The sequence below is a fragment of the Bolinopsis microptera genome, chromosome 6 (genome assembly GCF_026151205.1).
Source record: "Bolinopsis microptera isolate Bmic1 chromosome 6, MBARI_Bmic_1.0, whole genome shotgun sequence".
Taxonomy (NCBI): Eukaryota; Metazoa; Ctenophora; class Tentaculata; order Lobata; family Bolinopsidae; genus Bolinopsis; species Bolinopsis microptera.
The window spans coordinates 4,866,990-4,888,541 of NC_087077.1; the positions used below are offsets into that span (position 1 = coordinate 4,866,990).

Genomic DNA, 21,552 nt, shown 5'->3' on the forward strand with positions numbered 1-21,552 from the left:
TTATTTTTCAAATAACTCCGTACTTGGACTCCTCATAACTGGTCATGTGACCTTCCTGTGTCCTTTCTCTCCGGACGAGTTGTACGCAGCGTTGGTCACATAACCAGTTCGTTACTTCCGGTGTAATAAATAAATAAATAAATAAATTCTAACATTTATTACACGCTTCGACATTAAAATATACCCAACAAAGATGTACATTAAAGTCATTCAAGCGAGACTTAGTGTTGAAATAGCAAGATTATGGACTTTTTAAACAGTTCAGATTTTATGAACAAATATTTGTATGAAGTTACCAAAATTATGCACTTTCATATCAGTTCAGACATTATGGACAAATATTAGAAATATTATCAAAAGCTAGTTGGAAATAAAACGTCTTTAGGGCATTTTTAAAACATTCTACAGATGATAATGATCTCACTGAGTAGGGTAGTTCATTCCAAATTTTTGGTCCACAAAACATAAATGCAGCATCTGTTCGTCTGAAATGAGGAGCAGGAGGAACTTTCAACAAATAAAAGTCATCATCTAGTCTGGAACTTTGTCTTCGTACTTCCCTTAGATTGACGTGTCCTTGTAAGTACTGAGGGGCTATGTTATTAAGACACTTGAAGACCAGAAGTGATATTTTGAACTTAATTCTGAACCGAACAGGCAGAAAGTGGAGCTTTTTGAGGTAAGGCATGATAGGTTCACGTTTCTTTTTTCCGTAAAGACCAAAGATAAATCTAGCAGCATTGTTCTGTATCTTTTGTAGCTTATGAAGATTCTTTTCTGTTAGTCCATAATAGACTGAGTTGCAGTAGTCTATGAAACAGAGGATATTGGAGTGAACTAGCTGAACTTTTAGGTCATGGGAAAGCTTCGAACCGATTCTTGCTAAGTCCCTTTGATTCAAATAACATACTTTGGAGACAGCATTTATTTGAGAGTCCAGATTCATTTGGTGATCGAAAAGGAATCCCAGGTTCTTGGCCTTGCTAACAGGGCAGATTGAGAGGTCTCCTAAATCCATTGTCTGGATTGGGCTGACATATGGTCCTATATCAATGAACTCTGTTTTTTCATCATTCAGTTTTAGGAAGTTAACTGTCATCCATTGCTTTATCTCCAGAAAGCAATTTTTCACAGCTGTTAAATCAGGATTAGAACTGTGAACATCAAAAGTAAAGTACACCTGTGTGTCATCTGCATACAAATGTATCGAGAAACCATATTTTGTGACAATTTCTTCAAGATCTCTGGTATACAATATGAACAGTAGTGGTCCTAAAATGGATCCTTGAGGTACACCAATATCCAGATAGCCTTCAGAAGATGTGGCTTTTTTTACTTTAACCTTGAATGTGCGATTATTAAGGTAACATTGTAACCAGCTGAGTGCTAGTTCTGTAATACCATACGCATTCTTGAGTTTCGTAAGAAGGAGGTTATGGTTTATGGTGTCGAAAGCAGCTGATAGATCTAAGAGTAGAAGCACAACATTCGATTTGCTGTCAATCATCATTAGAATATCATTATGTATTTTGGTAACTGCAGTTTCACAACTATGGAATTTTCTATAGCCTGATTGATATATGGGGAAAACAGGTTGTTGACATCAGCATATTCATTTAATTGGCAATGAACTACTTTTTCTAGTATTTTGGACAGATAAGTTAGATTGCTAATCGGTCGATAGTTTTTCAGCTCATCAACATCTAAGGTAGGTTTCTTGAGTCCAGGCCTAATAGATGCTTCTTTTAGGGCAGATGGAAACTTTCCGACTCTTAGTGATTCATTCACGATGTAATGGATGATTGGGAGAAGCTCGGGTAAGCAGTTCTTGAAGAGCCACATTGGTATGACATCGAGTACGCTTGATTTATTGGGAAGACTCTTAATTAAGGTTTCAAGGTCTGATAATGAGACTTCCTTAAACTGATTAAGTCTACACTTTGCATTATCTATCGAAGTAGAGTCCTTGGTACCTTGACCGTTTAGGGAAGTGTTTTGAATTTCCTTCTCAATATTAGAGTAAATGGTCTTTACTTTTTGATCGAAGAAAGTCTTGAGTTTGGCAGCCACTTCGATATCTTCACCATTTGGCAATTTGTTGGAGCCATATTCCTTATCTAAAAGTTTATTTATGACTTTATAGGTCCCTTTCGAGTCTCCTTTGCAAGAACTGAGCTGTTTATCATAGTAGCCATCCCTAGCTCGATTGATAGTGATTTCTGCGTCAACACATTTTTCAAAATGAGTAGTTTTAAACTCATCATTCTCTGGATACTTTTTGGCTTTTCGTTTTGCCCTTCTCCTCTCTCTGACAGCAATTTGACATTTATTATCCCAAAAATCAGACTTTTCAGCAGTAAATCGTTTCGTAATAAGTGGGGCATGTTTGTCTAGCACCTGTTCAAGGACATTTTGATAAAGGTTCACAGTCTCGTCTAAGGATTGATATTCAGAAAGGTTAAGCTCTGAACAAAACAGATCTTCCCTGAACTTATCGATGTCAATTTTGCTTAGCTCTCTGACATCTTTTTCTTCATATGTACGAGCTTTATGAAGATCGAATGTGACTGGGACCTGAAAACTTACTAGATAGTGATCAGAGCTGGTTCCAGTGCTTGTCTCTACCATCATATCTGTTACAGACAATGAGTCACTTACACAGCCTAGAGTAAATAACAAGTCCAGTGTCCCGCCGGAGATGTGAGTAGGAGAGTCGACATGCTGAAGGAAGCCTTTGCTCTCACAAAGAGCAATAAAGTTCTGGGCAACATTATTGTTCAGGTCTTCAACATGGAAATTAAAGTCACCACAAATAATTGGAGATCCAGTTTTAAGCAGAAGATTGTCCAGGTATCCATCAAAGTCATCCATAAACTTAGATATTTTTGTTTCATCATATTTCGCTTTGGCCTGAGTGCTGCGATAAACTACACATAGCCTGATAATCTCACCAGCAGTTTTAATGACACATTCAAGTACTTCAAAAGATGAATATTTAGTAACATCATTGCGTACAGGCGATATCATTTTGGGGTTGAAGAGAAAACCAACACCACCTCCCCTACCTCTTCGAGGGGCACTGATAATATCGAACCCAAAATCACGGATTTCGGCAAACTTTGCCCGATCATTAGTTTTTAGCCAAGTTTCCGTGATACAACAGATAGAAATCGAGTTATCTTTAAGCATTTCTAGTACGCCACAAGTTTTGTTGCATAGAGACCTTGCGTTGAAACAACCAATAGAAAGCTGTGATTTCTGTCGATTAGCACCTAATTTCACATTACGTTTTTTGAAATAAAATCAGTGTTAGCAGCAATACGTTTAGTTTCTCTTACCAACACAGGACAATCGTAAGCTGCCGCATTATGTGTTCTTGAATTCTCGGCATCATTAGTGTGTGTTGAAGCCAAACATCGAGCACAGGCATGTTTGTCCTTCTTCTGCTTAAATTGGCATGCTGAAGACCGGTGACTTCCCATACAGTACATGCAGGTAGGATTTTTATTTGTTTTGACTTCATAACAGTCAACAGAAGTGTGTCCAATCATTTGACAATGATAACACTGTTTGATGTAGAAGCGATCAGTTACTTTGTATCTGCGACTACCTAAATAGAGAGATCCTTGTTGTTGGTTAAAGAGGACTCTATAGACAGATGGTGATAGTTTGATTCCAATAGTGAGCTCTATGCGTTCCTGCTTATCGTTGGTGAAACGTTTTATCTTATTGAGATAGACAATACTGATAGTGTGCCCTGCTTCATACAAATCTTTGATGGACGAGTTTTTCTCCACAATTTGGGCGACTAAGTGGTTCTTTTCAAGATCCCTAAGTTTATCGGCATCATTCCCTACAGCTGTAGTGTCTATATCGTCAAGAACTTCAGAAGAAACACCATAAATAGTAACTTTTGGCAGCATTTTGTTGCCATTCTTAGACTGATATCCATACGAATCTAAGGTATTTCCATCATTGAGAAGTGAAGTAGCCTTATCACGAATTTCAGCATTAGGGAAGCCAATTGAAACTTTCTTGTTGTTTTCATTACATCTGAGAAATACTACTTGACTGCTCTTTAATTTATCAGTAGCAAATTTTTTCACATTCGTCATTGTTGCAGCATTTACTGATTGTTCTTCTTTCGGGGACAGAATTAGAATCTCGGGTGATGAAGGTTGTGTACGTGTTGGAGCAATTGGAACATGTGGTGGTTGAGCAGATGGTGTGGAACTGTTTGAGTCGGTAAACAAGCTGGAATAGAGAACGTCCTTTGTATGAGAAACAGTACCAGATTTTGTTACAACAGTGTTTACTTTATTGTCAATAACATCATTGATATTTTTCGTGAGGTCTTCTTTTAAAGATGAAAACTGTTCAGCAAATTGTTTCATAAAATCAACCTGATCTGAGGATCGCTCTTGAGCTCTCTCAGGTTTCTGGGACAGTTGTTCCTTCAGCAAGGTTTTAAGTTCAGACATCTCTTCCCTGAACTCCAAATTTATGGCATCTATTTTATTATCTAACAATCCTACCCGATCTACGGTATAGTAGTAGCAGTAATAGTCACTCTCGTATACTCGCCATATTATCATTATATACTTACCCTGCTAACTGTGTACACTCTTTTGCCGTATCAGCGGGGAGAACGTGCGATCTAATTATCCCTGCTGCTACACAGATACAGCCTACAGGGTGTGGACATATCACTAATAACAACCACCACACTGCTTTCATATCAGTGCTGTGGCATGGTATCAGTGCTGTGGCATGGTATCAGTACTGTGGCATGGTATCAGTGCTGTGGCATGGTATCAGTGCTGTGGCATGGTATCAGTGCTGTGGCATGGTATCAGTGCTGCACACTTCACACTGCACAATCTCAGTTCTTATAGTTCTTATATATCAGCTGATATAATGCTACACACAGCAACACAGTCGTCAGTCAATCTAGCCTTGTTTTGAAACCCATGTTTATCAAGGCTGAAATGTTATTCACGGAATATTATTCATTTAAATTCAGAGATATTAAAGTTTTAGGATCACTAAAGAGCTGGCTAAAGAAGGTCTGTGCGCTTGGTACCCATCTACTCAAATCATGCTTTTTCCCTTGGCATAGATTTCCCTGGCATCCTCTTTTGTGTAGTTGCCAAAACCTACATGCTATCCTCTCGTAGGCTGCTCAGTCTTTTAAAAAGAATTTGAGTATTTCACTTTTTAGACAGCAAGTATTCTCCACACAGCACAAGGATTACTAGTCCTTCTGCCGGCCCGGCGTGTACTGTGGTCACAGAGATAAGCCCATCTCTTGCTTCACTTAAACAGTCCCTGTATTTCACTGCTTCATTAGCAATTCAATTTATCAGTTTTCCTGATCCTACACTCCTTTAATTTGTCTGTTCTCCAATTTTTCGCTGGCCAACATGACATTTCTGTACAAGTCGGTTTTCACCCCCTCAAGTAAAAGAAATTAAAACACCGTGATGTACAGTAGCAGTAAGGTGATTACACATTAATGTAATAACAAACACACTAAGAGAGGGGTACAAGGTAGAGATAAGAGAGAGGGACTGCACTGTCTTGATAAGAGAGATACTGAGAACACGACTAGACTTCCCCAACATTCCGTCATCATATAGGAGGCGTTATGTGACCTGATAGCGTCCTGTGTGAACTCCTGGACCGTTATCTGTGTGAACCACCTCCCCCGGGTGAGCTGTGTTGTGTGAACTAGTGTGAAGTGTGGTGGTAGTAAGAGGGTGACCTGTGTTGTTGCACCCTCAACAGGAACAAAGAAATGTTATCAGAAACACACCTCCCCCCATCACTGTGAGCAGTACGCTAGAAAGGTCCCAGTAGCATGGCAAATACAGGGAAGTATTTAGTGAGGAATGAAGGATGTGAAATGTCTGGTAGATCATATCCGTGTGTTGGTGTCCCCGCCCCACTCCCTCTCACACACACAGTCACACTCTCAGGGCCCAGTTTGGAGGTGTGAAGTGTTTACAGTTCAGAGTGTGGGGGAGTGTGAGTGAGTGTGTGAGTTAGTGTGAGTAAGTGTGTGAGTGTGTGAGTTAGTGTGAGTAAGTGTGTGAGTGTGTGAGTTAGTGTGAGTGTTGTTTGAACTTCACTGAACCGTGAAGAGGGGTACGTTAATTGTAAAATCTAATCAATATGCTGCACTGTGTGCTATATTAGTATATTAACTTACTTTGGTCGGTGTATTAAGTTCGTGTGCGTGACCGGCACCGGATAGTATGTACGAGGAGAGTTTTTAAAATGTTTAATCATGACTAGTAAAATGTCTCTAGTTATATATGTGTGTGTGTGTGTGTGTCCTTACACCGCTTTGTCGCCAGCTTCTCCTAGTCTTGACCCAACACATCTCCAGTCTCGCAATACACTTGCTGCTCACTTAGAACTGCGCGCACTGTTACATCCTAGTAGGGCTAATCCTAAAAACCGGTAATATTATAAGGATCATGTTGTCTTTAATCAAAATAATATACACACACAATCGTAACATTCCACATTAGCACACGGGGGACTCAGATAAAGTGAGGGAGAATTTGTAACACTGATATTGCTGATCACAATCCCTCTTAGTGTTGTAGTGTGTCCCTCTACAGTCTCACAACAACAGATAATGCAGAGGATTAACTGGCACTAATTGTTGGAACCTACAGACAGCACACTGTGCAGTGAGGTGTTGTGAGGTGCAGTGAGGTGTTGTGAGGTGCAGTGAGGTGCCATCAAACTAGGAGAGAGTGTGCTGAGAGTGCTGACTTGCTTTGTTCCCACACCATTACAAGCTCTCTCTCTCCCTCTCTCTCTCTCCAGCTGTGTGGTGTCTTCAGACGTGAAGGTCCTATATAATAGTCGTTTAGTAAAGAGGGAGTCTGTAATATGGACCTCATTCAGCCTCCTGCACATGAGGCTTCTAGTGGGTATTATTATATCTGTCTGGCTTCGGTCTATTGAACTCTAATTCCAGACTATATGTATTGTATCTTGAAAGATGAAGCTATTATTGAGACTCATTTTCCATAACTTCAGTGTGAACAGCTTCCAATGAGATCGGTTACAAGATGCGATATGTCCACTTTGACAGCAATAATGTCTACTGTTTGAGGAATTCTGCAATTCAAAGGTATTCTCCGCTTAGAATAAACGCTTCGTTTTATAGCATTATTATAGTAGCAAACTATGTGAATATAGGTATTTAAGAGTGTTGAGATGTTGGCAAGAATCCCGCAGAAGTACAAGAGATAAAACATGAAGTAGTATACAGTTCGCTCCTTCGCTTACATCATTACATATTCTGAATAATGTTTAGCCTGGAACCAACCTGAAATCCGTCCTGGCCCAACCTGTTCTTGTATCCGGCCATATTCCTTCCGGCCAGGTTTCACTAATTGCTTTAGGCCGCTTAATCCAGTCTGGTCCAGCCAACCGGATTCTTTTGCTGGATCAGAGAAAAGTTCATGTTGAGAATAAAGGCTTGTCTCTTGGATCATACTGAATGTCTTGTCGCATTGGGGCTTTCTCATTGGACGTGACCGTTTCCGTTAAGTACTTTAATTTTTGAGACTTCCTAAACTTTGATCGTGTCAGCAGTATTTCCAGCATTGATGAGGTTATAAATGGACTAAAATAACGTTTTATCACCGTTACTGTGGTAAGATATCACGATCTGCCGTGACTCTTTCCTGCCTTCCTTTTTAACTGACCTCGGAAATTGCAGAGCATGATATTACAGGTAATGAGCATAGTTTAATAGTTAAATACTTTGGAGTGAATTATTTAAAAGTTGCTTTCCTCCAAGTATTTTACGTCTTGCACTGGCCACTTTAAAACTTGCAAAATAAATAATTGTTTTCTACAACTCACTCGCACTTGTAGCGGCTGGGACTAAATACTAATTCGACACAGGTGCAGCGCGAGCGTAAATGTAATGCTATCCCCCCCCCCCCCCCCCCCCCCCCTCTCTCTCTCTCTCTCTCTTTCTCTCTTTCTCTCTCTTCTCTCTCTCTCTCTCTCTCTCTCTCTCTCTCTCTCTCTCTCTCTCTCTCTCTCTCTCTCTCTCTCTCTCTCTCTCTCTCTCTCTCTCTCTCTCTCTCTCTCTCTCTCTCTCATAGGAGTGTGAGGATGTCTAACAGCATTAAACACTGTAATTTTATCACCGATGTCGTGACAGCGGAATGTGGCTGGGCCCCACTCCAATGTCACCTGTATCTAATCATATACACGGTGTGCAATATTACTTCAGTCACAGTTTCTACTACTGTGTGGTTTGTACGGGGGGTTTTAGTGAAAAGAGAGGGAGGGAACTTTTTGTTCTACCCATCAACAACATATTCATTAACCCAGTCTGAGCCAAAATGCTTTATGTTACTTCAAGTATGATAAATAGTGAGTTTGCGTTATCTAGGTAGCTTTAAATAAGGTTTTTTTTTTACAAATGTCTCAGACCCATAGCTAGATCTGTGAATTTTAGGCAGACCCACTCGACAGCGGCCAAATTTTGCGCATTATGAGCCCCAAGCCCGATACCCACTTTGCCTCCCAATTATATTATCAATATCATCTCGTAACTTCATAATGAAGGTTCCGTTATTCATTTAAAGATTAAGTTTTTTCGATTCTGGGCACGTAGCCCGACACGACACGTAGCCGGGGCGAAGCTCCTTTGGTTGGCTAGGGAGGGGGGAAGGCGCAGCCCCCAGAAAATTTTTCAGAAATTATGTGTTTTAGACGACATTTGGCATTAAAGAAATTTGTAGGACAGTAATAATCAGACATCACAATAATACAAAGTTGGGGGGCTAGGGGGGCGCAGCCCTGGCCTTCGGAAAATTTTTGAGAAATAGGGTGTTCCAGACGACATTTGTAGGACAGCAATAATCAGACATTACAATAATACAAGGTTGGTGGGCTGGGGGGCGCAACCCCCGGAAAATTTTTGAGAAATAGGGTGATTCAGACGACATTTGGCATTAAAGAAATTTGTAGGACAGCAATAATCATACATCAGAATAATATAAAGTTGGTGGGCTAGGGGAGCGAACCCCCAGGAAAATTTTTGAGAAATAGGGTGATTAAAACGGCATTTGGCATTAAAGAAATTTGGGGACAGTAATAATCAGACATCACAATAATATAAAGTTTGGGGGGGGGGGGGCGCGGCCCCCCAGAAATTTTTTGAGAAATAATGTGTTTTAGACGACATTTGGCATTAAAGAAATTTGTAGGACAGTAATAATCAGACATCACAATAATACAAAGTTGGGGGCTAGGGGGGAACTCAGTACTTGTCACATTGAATGGAATAAGTACATATTGTATAGTGGGATTTGGGAATAATTTACGAAATGCTAAAGTCGATTGCCTGTCGTGTCGTTTAATCAAACAGTCATAAACACAGCCCACTTACCAGGCGACCATGGGGACTAGGGGGTTTATTTTTTTTGGGGTTTAATTTTTTCCGGGGGTCTTCCCCTTGGCTACGTGTCTGCATTCTAGTTGCCAGACCCACTCTATTAGAGTGCAGACTCAACATTTTGGTTACCAGACCCACTATTCTAGAGTCCAGACCCACAATTCTGGTTGTCATATCTCCTATATTCTAGTTCATAGACCCCGAATTCTGGTTGACAGAGTGAAGAATTACCATTCTGGTTGCCAGATTCACTCTTCTAGAGAGGAGACCCACTCTTCTAGTAGGTATAGAGTCAAGACCCACTATTCTAAAATGCAGACCCACCATTCTGGTTGCCAGACCCACTCTTCTAAGGCGAAGACCTACCATTCTGGTTGCCAGCCCCACTCTTCTAGAGTGTAGACGCACCATTCCGATTGCCAGACCCATTATTCTTGAGTGAAGACCCACCTTTCGGGTTGCCGGACCCACTATTCTAGACTCTAGACTCCAGACGCACAATTCTGGTTGCCATATATCCTATATTCTAGTTTAGACCCCCAATTCTGGTTGACACTTGACAGAGTGTAGACTTACCATTCTGGTTGCCAGACCCACTCTTCTAGAGTGAAGACCCATTATTCTAGAATTCTTACCCACCATTCTTGTTGCCAGACCCACTCTTAGCTAGAGTGAAGACCCACTTTTCAAGAATTCTGACCCACCATTCTTGTTTCCAGACCCACTACCCTAAGGTGCAGACCCACCATTCTGATTGCCAGACTCACTCATCTTGATTCCCTTGATTGCAGACCCACTATTCTGGTTTCCAGACCCACTCTTATAGATTGCAGACACGCCAATCTAGTTGCCAGACCCACTCTTCTAAAGTGTAGACCCACCAGACCTATTATTCTAGAGTGAAGACCCACCATTCGGGTTGTCCAAACACACAATTCTGGTAGCCATTTCTCCTATATTCTAGTTTATAGACCCCCAAATCTGGTTGACAGAGTGTAGACTTACCATTCTGGTTGCCAGGCCCACTCTTCTACAGTGAAGATCCACTATTCTAGAATGCAGACCCGCAATTCTGGTTGCCAGACCCACTATTCCAGATTGTAGACCCACCTTTCTGGTTTCCAGACTCACCCTTCTAGGGCGAAAATCCACCATTCTGGTTGCCAGACCCACTCTTCTAGAGTGTAGACGTACCATTCCGATTGCCAGACCCACTCTTCAAGGGTGCAGACCCACATTCATGTTGCAAGACCCACTTCTAGATTTCAGACCCACTATTCTAGCTGCCAGACTCACTTATAGATCGCAGACCCACCATTCCAGCTGACAGACCCACTCTTCTCAAGTGCAGATCCACCATTCTGGCTGCAAGACCCACTTTTAGATCGCAGACCTACCATTCTAGCCGCCAGACCAACTCTTCTCAAGTGTAGACCCACCACTCGGGTTGTCAGACTCACTCTTCAAGGGTGTACGTACACCCACCATTCTGGTTGCCAGACCAACTTCTAGATTGCAGACCCACCATTCCAGCTGCCAGACCCACTCTTCTCAAGTCCAGACCCACCACTCTGGTTGTCAGACCCACTCTTCAAGGGTGTACGTACACCCACCATTCTGGTTGCCAGACCAACTTCTAGATTGCAGACCCACCATTCCAGCTGCCAGACCCACTCTTCTCGAGTCCAGACCCACCATTCTGGTTGTCAGACCCACTCTTAAAGGGTGTAGACTCACCATTTAGCGGCCAGACCCACGCTTCTCAAGTGCAGACTCACCATTCTGGTTGCCGGACCCACTCTTCTAGAGTGAAGACTCATTATTCTCGAATGCAGATCCACAATTCTGTTGCTAGACCAACTTCTAGATTGCAGACCCACCATTCCAGCCGCCAGACCCACTCTTCTCAAGTGCAGACCCACCATTCTGGTTATCAGACCCACTCTTCTAGAGTGAAGACTCATTATTCTCGAATGCAGATCCACAATTCTGGTTGCTAGACCAACTTCTAGATTGCAGACCCACCATTCCAGCCGCAAGAACCACTCTTCTCAAGTGCAGACCCACCATTCTGGTTGTCAGACCCACTCTTCAAGGGTGTAGACCCACAATTCTGGTTAACAGACCCACTTCTAGATTGCATACCCACCATTCTAGCTGCCAGACCCACTATTCTCAAGTGCACACCCACCACTCTGGTTGTCAGACCACTCTTTAAGGGTACATACCCATCATTCTGGTTGCCAGACCCACTTCTAGATTGCAGACCCACCATTCTGGTTGCCAGACCCACTTCTAGATTGCAGACCCACCATTCTAGCGGCCAGACCCACTCTTCTCAAGTGCAGACCCACCACTCTAGACAACAGGGGTGAATAATATCAACAAATAAAGATTGTTTAATTTTTGCAAAAAATTTCTCGTCATGTGACAACCCTTCCCAACCCCCCTCAACCCCCTACCCCTCCCCCCTAAAAAACTCATCGGATTTTTGCTTCCCGCGAACATGATTTTTTCTGAAAATTTTTGTCAAGCCAGATCTGTAAATCTATCAAATATGTAAAAAAAAAACCTTAGCTTTAAAGATAATTATGAGCTGACATTCTCTATCGTTGGCATCGTGATGATATTGTTATATTAAGAGTTCCAGAGTTAGCAACTCTCGCACTTGTTGAGACAAAATGAGATGAAATGAGATGAAATGAGGTAAAATGAGATGAAATGCGGCGGCTGATTGAAGTCAGTGAAACCCTATGTGAATACTACACTGTACCGGGCCGTGTAGGACTGTACCAGGCGCGGCCGTGTAGGACTGTACGGGCTGTGTATGACTGTACGGGCTGTGTAGGACTGTACGTGTAGGACTGTACGTGTAGGACTGTACGTGTAGGACTGTACGTGTAGGACTGTACGTGTAGGACTGTACGTGTAGGACTGTACGGGCTGTGTAGGATTGTACAGGCTGTGTAGGATTGTACGTGTAGGACTGTACGTGTAGGACTGTACGTGCCCCTCAATGTAGGCCTCCCACTTGTTACTACGTACACTGTATTACGTACAGTGCACTGTATAATATCATGTACATAGTTACATATTATCATGTACAACACAGCTTCAAGCAGAGCTACAGTCCACTGAACAACTGTGTGTGTACAGTTGCAGTTACAGGAATACAGTAACTATGTTGTACTAGTCGTGTGTGCATTATAAGAAGTGTGATGTTAGCAAGCGTGTGTGTGTGTGTGTGTGTGTGTGTGTGTGTGTGTGTGTGTGTGTGTGTGTGTGTGTGTGTGTGTGTGTGTGTGTGTGTGTGTGTGTGTGTGTGTGTGTGTGTGTGTGTGTGTGTGTGTGTGTGTGTGTGTGTGTGTGTGTGTGTGTGTGTGTGTGTGTGTGTGTGTGTGTGTGTGTGTGTGTGTGTGTGTGTGTGTGTGTGTGTGTGTGTGTGTGTGTGTGTGTGTGTGTGTGTGTGTGTGTGTGTGTGTGTGTGTGTGTGTGTGTGTGTGTGTGTGTGTGTGTGTGTGTGTGTGTGTGTGTGTGTGTGTGTGTGTGTGTGTGTGTGTGTGTGTGTGTGTGTGTGTGTGTGTGTGTGTGTGTGTGTGTGTGTGTGTGTAGCATCTGCTGCGTTGTCAACTTAATAGAATGATCTTATTTAAACAAAAGCAACTGTGCTCACTGTGCTACTCACACTATTAATAGGGCATTACACGTGTCAGTTAGCTGTGTGTGTGTGTGTGTATTTATATAACATTAAAAACATGTTTATTTCACACAAACATAAGTCATAAGTATAACGTCCCGTGATTTATACACATATCACGTGATATATGGACACGTTCATTGAAGTTTGAGGATATTGGTAAATATTAGTGACCCTACTAAATGGCACGATGATGTAAAATGTGTCACACTATAAAACTATATAAACCCTCAATGGTTAGGATAATCGTTTCATCCTCTAGATAAACTTTGTCGCATAACGATATCTTTATCAGACGATAAGATATCGCTTAAATGCGGCCGGCAGTGAGTTGTAAACTTTGTCACACTATAAAAACGTGACAGAGTTTATATGGACCCCTTGTTGCCGTGTTTGACCAAATTTTCGAATTTCAAATTTATAGGATAGTTGCATATGACTATTATCTACATATTTAGCGACTTTTTTCGTTAAATGGTAGCACCATATAAACTCTGTCACACATTTAAGAAATTTATATGAGGGATGTTTATGACATCCTGACAAGAAATGCCGAATAGTCTAGCATTATTTTGTGAGCTGAATGTGTTTGGAATTGTTCACATATTTCATTGTTATAGGCAAATACAAATACAGAAGGCAGAAATAGGTAAATTTAGTCACATAAATTTGTATGATATCTCAACATGTGTGAAATTGAGTAAATATTAGTATACCAACTTAAACACCCTATATTACGTACTATGGATCAATTAACAATATTTCAACCATACGCCGGTCATATAAATTATTATATGGCAGTGATATGTTAACATGGGCAAAATTTCAACACCTGAACAGGGTAAAAATTTGTAAATTTCGTCACAAAAAAAATATTATAACTTTATTTGCTCCGTGTTGGCAAAATAACTAATTTATCGACATAGTGATGGTGATAAAGTAACATTATGTACTAATTGAGGTATGATTCTTCAAAATAGGGGCAAGAAATGTAAATTTCGTCACATCAGCCATAGCATTAGTTAGATAGATTTTCTTTCATATCAACTGCCCTTATTATAGCTAGAATGGATTTATACAGGAAATATAGAAACCCATGCCCATTTTTCATCACATTGAAATTATACTGTTGGGGCAGGAAAAGTAAATTTCGTCACATTTCGGTAAATTAGTGATATCAAACTCAGCATTGTTAAACTTGGGTTCTGATTTGCTGAAAAATAACCAACCAATAATTCCTGGAAGAAAATTGAATTTTAACTGAGGTATGGTTCTTTAAAATAGGGGCAAGAAATGTAAATTTCGTCACATACGTAATTTTAAAATTTAGATAGATTTTATTTCCTACCAATAGTCCTTATTATAGTCGGAATGGATTTATACAAGAAATGTAGAAACCCATGCCAATTTTTCATCACATTGAAACTATACTGTTGGGGCAGGAAAAGTGAATTTCGTCACATTTCAATAACTTAGTAAAATTAAACTCAGCATTGTTAAACTTGAGTTCTAATTTGCTGAACAATAACCAACCAATAATTCCTGGAAGAAAATTGAATTTTAACCGAGGTATGATTCTTCAAAATAGGGGCAAGAAATGTAAATTTTGTCACATACGTCATTTTAAAATTTAGATAGATTTTCTTTCATATCAATAGTCCTTATTATAGTTAGAATGGATTTATACAGGAAATATAGAAACCCATGCCAATTTTTCATCACATTGAAATTATACTGTTGGGGCAGGAAAAGTAAATTTCGTCACATTTCAGTAACTTAGTAAAATTAAACTCAGCATTGTTAAACTTGAGTTCTATTTTGCTAAACAATAACCAACCAATAATTCCTGGAAGAACATTGAATTCTAACCGAGGTATGGTTCTTCAAAATAGGGTCAAGAAATGTAAATTTCGTCACATACGAGTACGTCATTGTAAAATTTAGATACAATTTCTTTCACGTGAACAGTCCTAATTACAGTCCGAAATGATTAATACAGAGATACAGGAAATATAAAAACCCCTGCCCATTTTATAATGTATGTAATATGTTAATCACAGACTATTTCATTCTATAATCATTGTTTCCAAATTTAACCTATTTATGATGTCTTATCATTTTGTGACGATGTTTACATCAACTGCCCTATACTTGAATCAACTGTATCCGTGTATCGTCCTTATATAGAGTTTTCCCGCAAAATTTAACTTATTTACGATGTCGTATCATTTTGTGACGATGTTTACATCAACTGCCCTATACTTGAATCAACTGTATCCGTGTATCGTCCTAATATAGAGTTTTCCCGAAAAATGTAACCTATTTACGATGTCGTATCATTTTGTGACGATGTTTACAACAACTGCCCTATACTTGAATAAACTGTATCTGTGTATCGTCCTTATATAGATTTTCCCCGCAAAATGTAACCTATTTACGATGTCGTATCATTTTGTGACGATGTTTACATCAACTGCCCTATGCTTGAATCAACTGTATCCGTGTATCGTCCTTATATAGAGTTTTCCCGCCTTCCAAACCAAAATCAGATATAAATGATTTCGGAAATTCACCCAGAATTTCAAATTCCATATAATGTGACAGAATTTACATCATTTCCCAATAACCAAGTGCATGTATTAGCTAACGTTTCAAAACAACATATTTTAGGGCTATGATTGGCAGAAGAACCATCAAATAATGAGTTGAAAGGGTTTTGAGGACACCTCACAGTAGAAAAGAGGTCTCGTATTCTGAGTGTGACAAAGTTTACGAAATATTGCCTTAAAGCCGTTCGATCCGTGCCCTTTAACCAATGTTGTATCATAATTGTTAGATTGACCTAATCTACTATATTTCAGACCAAGGAATGATAATTGGGCAGCTATGGTAAACAATGTCACAAAAATGTGACATTTTTTACATTATAGTGCCTAAAAGCAATACATTTTATTTCTGAGCAGTGCATATGGGAGTATGGGTCACGTGGCTAATGTTCAGAACTTATGAACACGCTAGATTAATAGATGCTAAAATTAAGCCACTATCGTCGAAAACGCTATTTTAGAAATTTACCAATATCCTCAAACTTCAATGAACGTGTCCATATACACATATGTGCATATCACGTGACTATAATATGCGCATATATCACGTGATTACAGGCACATATTTAGTGTTATTCTCTGCAGACTAGTCAGGTGAGTAGTAGGTTAATTGAACTGCTGCCTCTAAAATTAAAACTTGTACTCCGCCGACCTCCTCCTCTTAGGTCCACCTCCTCTTCATCCTCCTCCTCTTCCTCCTCAGTCCTCATTCCTCCTCCTCAGCTCAGTCCTCCTTCTCAGTCCTCCTCCTCATCCTTTTCCTCAGTCCTCCTCCTCCTCAGTCCTGCCCAGTCCCCCTCCTCCTCCTATTCACTCCTCCTCCTCCTCCTCCTCAGTCCTCCTCCTCCTCAGTCCTCCTCCTTCTCAGTCCTCCTCCTCCTCCTCAGTCCTCCTCCTCCTCAGTCATCCTCCTCAGTCCTCCTCCTCCTCCTCCTGGGTCCTCCTCCTGGGTCCTCCTCCTCCTGGGTCTTCCTGATCCTCCTCATTCCTCTTCCTCCTCCCCTCCTCAGTCCTTCTTTCACTCCTCCTCGTCCTCAACAGTCCTCCTTCTCCCCAGTCCTCCTCCTTCTCCTCCTGGGGCCTTTTCCTGGGTCCTCCTCCTGGGTCCTCATCCTCCTGGGTCCTCCTCCTCCTGCTTCTCCTCCTCAGTCCTTCTCCTCCTCAGTCCTTCTCCTCCTCAGTCCTTCTCCTCTTCCTCCTCCTCCTCAGTCTTCCTCATATTCCTCAGTCCTCCCCCAGTCACCCTCCTCCTCAGTCCTCCCCCAGTCACCCTCCTCCTCATTCTCATCCTCCTCATCAGTCCTCCTTCGCCTTCTCAGTCCTCCTCTTTAGTCCTCCTCCTCCTCCTTTTCCTGGTTCCTCCTCCTCAGTCCGCATTCTCCTCCTCAGTCCTTCTCAGTCCTTCTCCCAGTCACCCTCTTCCTCATCCTCCTCATCAGTCTTCCTTCTCCTTAGTCCTCCTCCTCAGTCCTCCTCCTCCTCCTGGGTTCTCCTCCTGGATCCCTCTTCTCCTCCTCAGTCCTTCTCCTCCTCCTCAGTTATCCTCCTCATATGAACCTTATATGTTGTAACTGTTCTGTCGATGTGGAACAGGCCTGTTTGACTTTCAGATGTTCATGTAGGAAATATGGCTTCAATTGTTTGCCAGCTTGTGGACGATGCCATGGTATGAACTGCACAAACATTAGACATGATGAACCTGAAGAACAAGCGAATTTTGATTAATATTAACTGTGTATTAATAATTGTCATGGTACTTACTGAGAATACACATTTTAGATTAACCGTATTTGTTATTTGTAGATAAGTTTTTAAATAGATTTGAAATAAGCGTTAAAAATAATTTGGTGTTTTTTTTTCGAAATTTCAATAAAATTGAGAAAAAATTCGAAAAATTCCATTTATTTCGAAAAATAAAGCTCCAATCGTTCTGAAACTATCATTCGCCTGCCATAATGTGGCCATTGCGGTCATTTTGCACCCCCTATGGAGATCTCAAGACCTTCGGGAGCCGAATAACCAATATTAGGGGTGGGGCGTATGGGTTCCTGGAGAAAAATGACTATAAAAATTTTTGCCCAAAAGTTTCAGCTGGACGGTTTTTTTTGGTGGTTCCTGGGACTATGGACAACACATTCCTGTAGACAAACCTTTGTTACGAATTTGTTCACAGATTGACCCATAAACAGCAATTCTTGCCCTAACTAGTATACTGTTTCCTGTCCACACACGCATTATTTAGTGTACTTTAGGGCATTGCTGAGCAGTATTAGTAAATGTAAGGTCCTTAAAGACACCCAACACGCTGCGGCCTAGTAGACTACTACTACGTATACTATGGAGAATGGAGTGATATCTTTGATTGCTGTTCGTTGGATAATATTAATAAAAGTGAGAATCTGTGATATGAATATTTAAAACATGCCTGAGATATATAAATATATAAAACATGCCTGAGATATAAATATATAAAATATCAGCTGAGCTATAAATATATTTAAAAACATCTGAGACATTGATATTATTATAATATCCTGATATAACTTCTAAAACACTGGCCGGGTGCAAGTCTAGTACTACAATAATTTAACTATTCAATACTGGACAATACAGTTCACACTCACACTCAAGCATACTCACTCACACTCGAGTGTGTGTAAGTGAATGTGTGAGTGCGCTCACACATTCACTCACACATTCACAAACGCACACTTACTTCCGGAGCTCTGTCTTCTATGGAGCAGCGCTGTATTAAAGGACTAAAGGTGTGGTAGTACTGCTGACTGCAGTAAAGGTGTCAGGTGCAGCTTGCTATTTACATTTACTCTGATAATCCTACAAGCCGGGTTGTATTTAGAGATATGATTTATATAGCTAGCGTTACTTCTCAACCCACAAAAGAGCGAGTAAGCTGCAAAGCAAAAGAATTCTTCTGTAGTACGCTTCAGTTATAAGCTGGAGGGGATTATATCCTGGTTGACTGCTAACCCATAGATTTATATCTGCACATGTGTGAATATTTGTAAGATGAATGAATTGCTAATACCTGGGGGCCGTCATGAGGGGCCACACCGGGCACAGATAATACATTCCTTAACGTGCCTTGTAGATATATTGCAACAATTGTCAATAGATACCGCCCCAACTGTTGCAACAGCTCAACACCTAGATACTTGAAAGTTCTTATCGATTACAGAGAGCGAGTAGAAAAGTTATAATTGTTAACTCTCACTAAGTATAGTAAAGTATCACTAAAAACAGTAAACAGTATTAGTAAAAATCTCCATTATTTTTTACAAAATAACACTGTTTACGACTACGTTAAAGATACCGCCATTTTGTAATTTTAATGAATAAAACAAATTATTTTAAAATTAAATTGAGACAGCTCTAGCTTATCTCTGTTTTAAATCCTGACTTGAAAATGTCTCATATTTATTTTACACCTAAGGTAATTGTAAGCAACTAATCTAAATTCTTATTTAAAACCTCTCTTAAGTAAAAAGTACACCCACAAGGTAGGCAACTGGCCGCTGTAAATATTTAACACTGCTGAGTAGTCAAGTACTTCTTCAAACTTGTCTTGTGTCAGGTCACGTGACTATGAAAGGTGAAATTATCGTGATATTGGATGAAATGTGTCAGAGGTCAGTGACTGAGAGAAGACGAGCGCAAACCTTATAGTGTGGCTCACCTTTAAATGTGGCTCACTTTTAAACCCCTAACACATACCACTGAGTGACTCCATTTGAAGTTGACGGTTTACAGATCAATGGAAATTACACCGGCTGTTCTCGAATTTTCTATGCATTTTTATTGGCTGACCCGTTTTAAATCGCTCCACTACGGTTGAAGTTATATACTATCACATTTAAGTAGTAGAGTCATATTGTCATCACTGATGTAGGTCTAGTAGTACTGGCATGGTGGATTGGTTAATGTTCTGGCCACACGTATTGTAATACTAATGCTGGACACATCACGTAAAATACAGGGAAATAGCACAACTTTAACTTAACTTAGCTTTACTTAGCTCTACTTGAAAAGACTTAATAATATAGCGTCAGCAATATAATAATAATACAATAAATCTTTAATTTCTCGAGTAAAAGCCGTAAAGAGTCTGACAGTCAGACGAGACTCTACTTTAAATCAGTTAGCACTTTAACTCAACAATTTAACTTAACAGCATGATAATAAAACCAGTCGTGAATAAACTCATTCATTAACAGACTACCAGGCTCCGAGAGGTTGAGGGATGGTCCCTCTCTGTGCTGGAATGTGGAGTGTGTAATGCTGTTAGAGAGAGAGAGAGAGAGAGAGAGAGAGAGAGAGAGAGAGAGAGAGAGAGAGAGAGAGAGAGAGAGAGAGAGAGAGAGAGAGAGAGAGAGAGAGAGAGAGAGAGAGAGAGAGAGAGAGAGAGAGAGAGAGAGAGAGAGAGAGAGAGAGAGAGAGAGAGAGAGAGAGAGAGAGAGAGAGAGAGAGAGAGAGAGAGAGAGAGAGAGAGAGAGAGAGAGAGAGAGAGAGAGAGAGAGAGAGAGAGAGAGAGAGAGAGAGAGAGAGAGAGAGAGAGAGAGAGAGAGAGAGAGAGAGAGAGAGAGAGAGAGAGAGAGAGAGAGAGAGAGAGAGAGAGAGAGAGAGAGAGAGAGAGAGAGAGAGAGAGAGAGCACATGTTTTCTCTATATCATCTGTTGAATTAGTCCTGACTCAGTAGGTCGTGTGTGTGCGTGTGTGTACTGCTCTCAGAGTAGTGTATGGCAGTAAAAACGTTTTCGCGTGACAAGTCATGTCTTTTTTGTTAGTAAAGTTCAGCTGAAAAGCTCGCACAAGATTTAAGTAAAATATTGGACGACTATCGTGATGTCTGATTCTGTATATAAGATGCAATATTGACTCTCGTGACATGTGCGATTTTAAGACGAGTTATTTGTTATAATATTTAAAGTATGCGAGAAGTTGTGGCAGTAAATGAAGAGAGATTTGTTCCATTCCACGTCACACATTACGTCTGTAACTTATTTTTGGTTGCTGTTAATACAATGAATTATAGCACGTTGGCGATACTAATGTTTTGTCTTTATATCCGTAACCTTCATTGGAAAAAAATCCACGTTTTATAATGATAATGTTAACAAATTGATTATCATATTTACGAATTTAACAATTTGCCACAATTTGCACCATTTGACGCCACTAGTGATCATTATGAGATATTGTACCGTTAAAACATTACGTTATTCTTATAGAACACCTTTCAAGTTTTATAAAAGCAATCAAATGTTAAAATTACGTCGTGCTTATAAATACATCCAATACGTAGAGCTATTCTTTGAAAAGGTCCTATTTTTCAAGAAACTTCTCTTCTCTACAAGATAAATGAAGAAGTTTATTTTATTTTATTATATTTTAATTTATTTGTAGAGACAGAGCAGTATAGAGTGACGGGAGTGAAGTGGAACATTTCAGGAAATGATATAGCTATAAACTGAGCGCTTAAAAGTATTAATTGATATGATATGTATCTAAACTTCGTTTACAAGGTCATATGTTACACTGATGCACCACATCACGGGCAAGAGATAGATGCAATAAATCGGCTGTTTGTGGTTTCTATATTTACTATTTTGTCTGATACGTATCTAGCCGGCCCCGGTAGGATGAGTTCAGCTAATATCTTTATTATTAGAATACAATAAGATACTGAGCAGCTTGATATCCAGTCAAACCACTTTATAGTACACTATAATACACGAGTACATGGCTGGTATATATATATCACTAATAATAAAGTCTGGTAGAACCAGGGACCA

The 21,552-nt window shown here is 40.3% G+C and overlaps 3 protein-coding genes across 5 annotated transcripts in view; all 3 read left to right on the forward strand.

Moving 5' to 3' along the window:
• The window catches only part of LOC134816708 (serine/threonine-protein kinase Tao-like), a 585,630-nt gene that overhangs the window by 87,860 nt on the left and 476,218 nt on the right, over positions 1–21,552 (forward strand). The gene's annotated exons all lie outside the window — the stretch shown is intronic.
• Positions 1–21,552, forward strand: part of LOC134816711 (signal peptidase complex subunit 1-like) — a 93,494-nt gene that overhangs the window by 66,195 nt on the left and 5,747 nt on the right. The gene's annotated exons all lie outside the window — the stretch shown is intronic.
• The window catches only part of LOC134816703 (uncharacterized), a 105,161-nt gene continuing 101,194 nt past the window's right edge, over positions 17,586–21,552 (forward strand). For both annotated transcript variants that reach the window (XM_063825662.1, XM_063825663.1), the window contains exon 1: positions 17,586–17,591. The gene's annotated coding sequence lies outside the window, so the exon portion shown is untranslated. The remainder of the gene's footprint in view (positions 17,592–21,552) is intronic.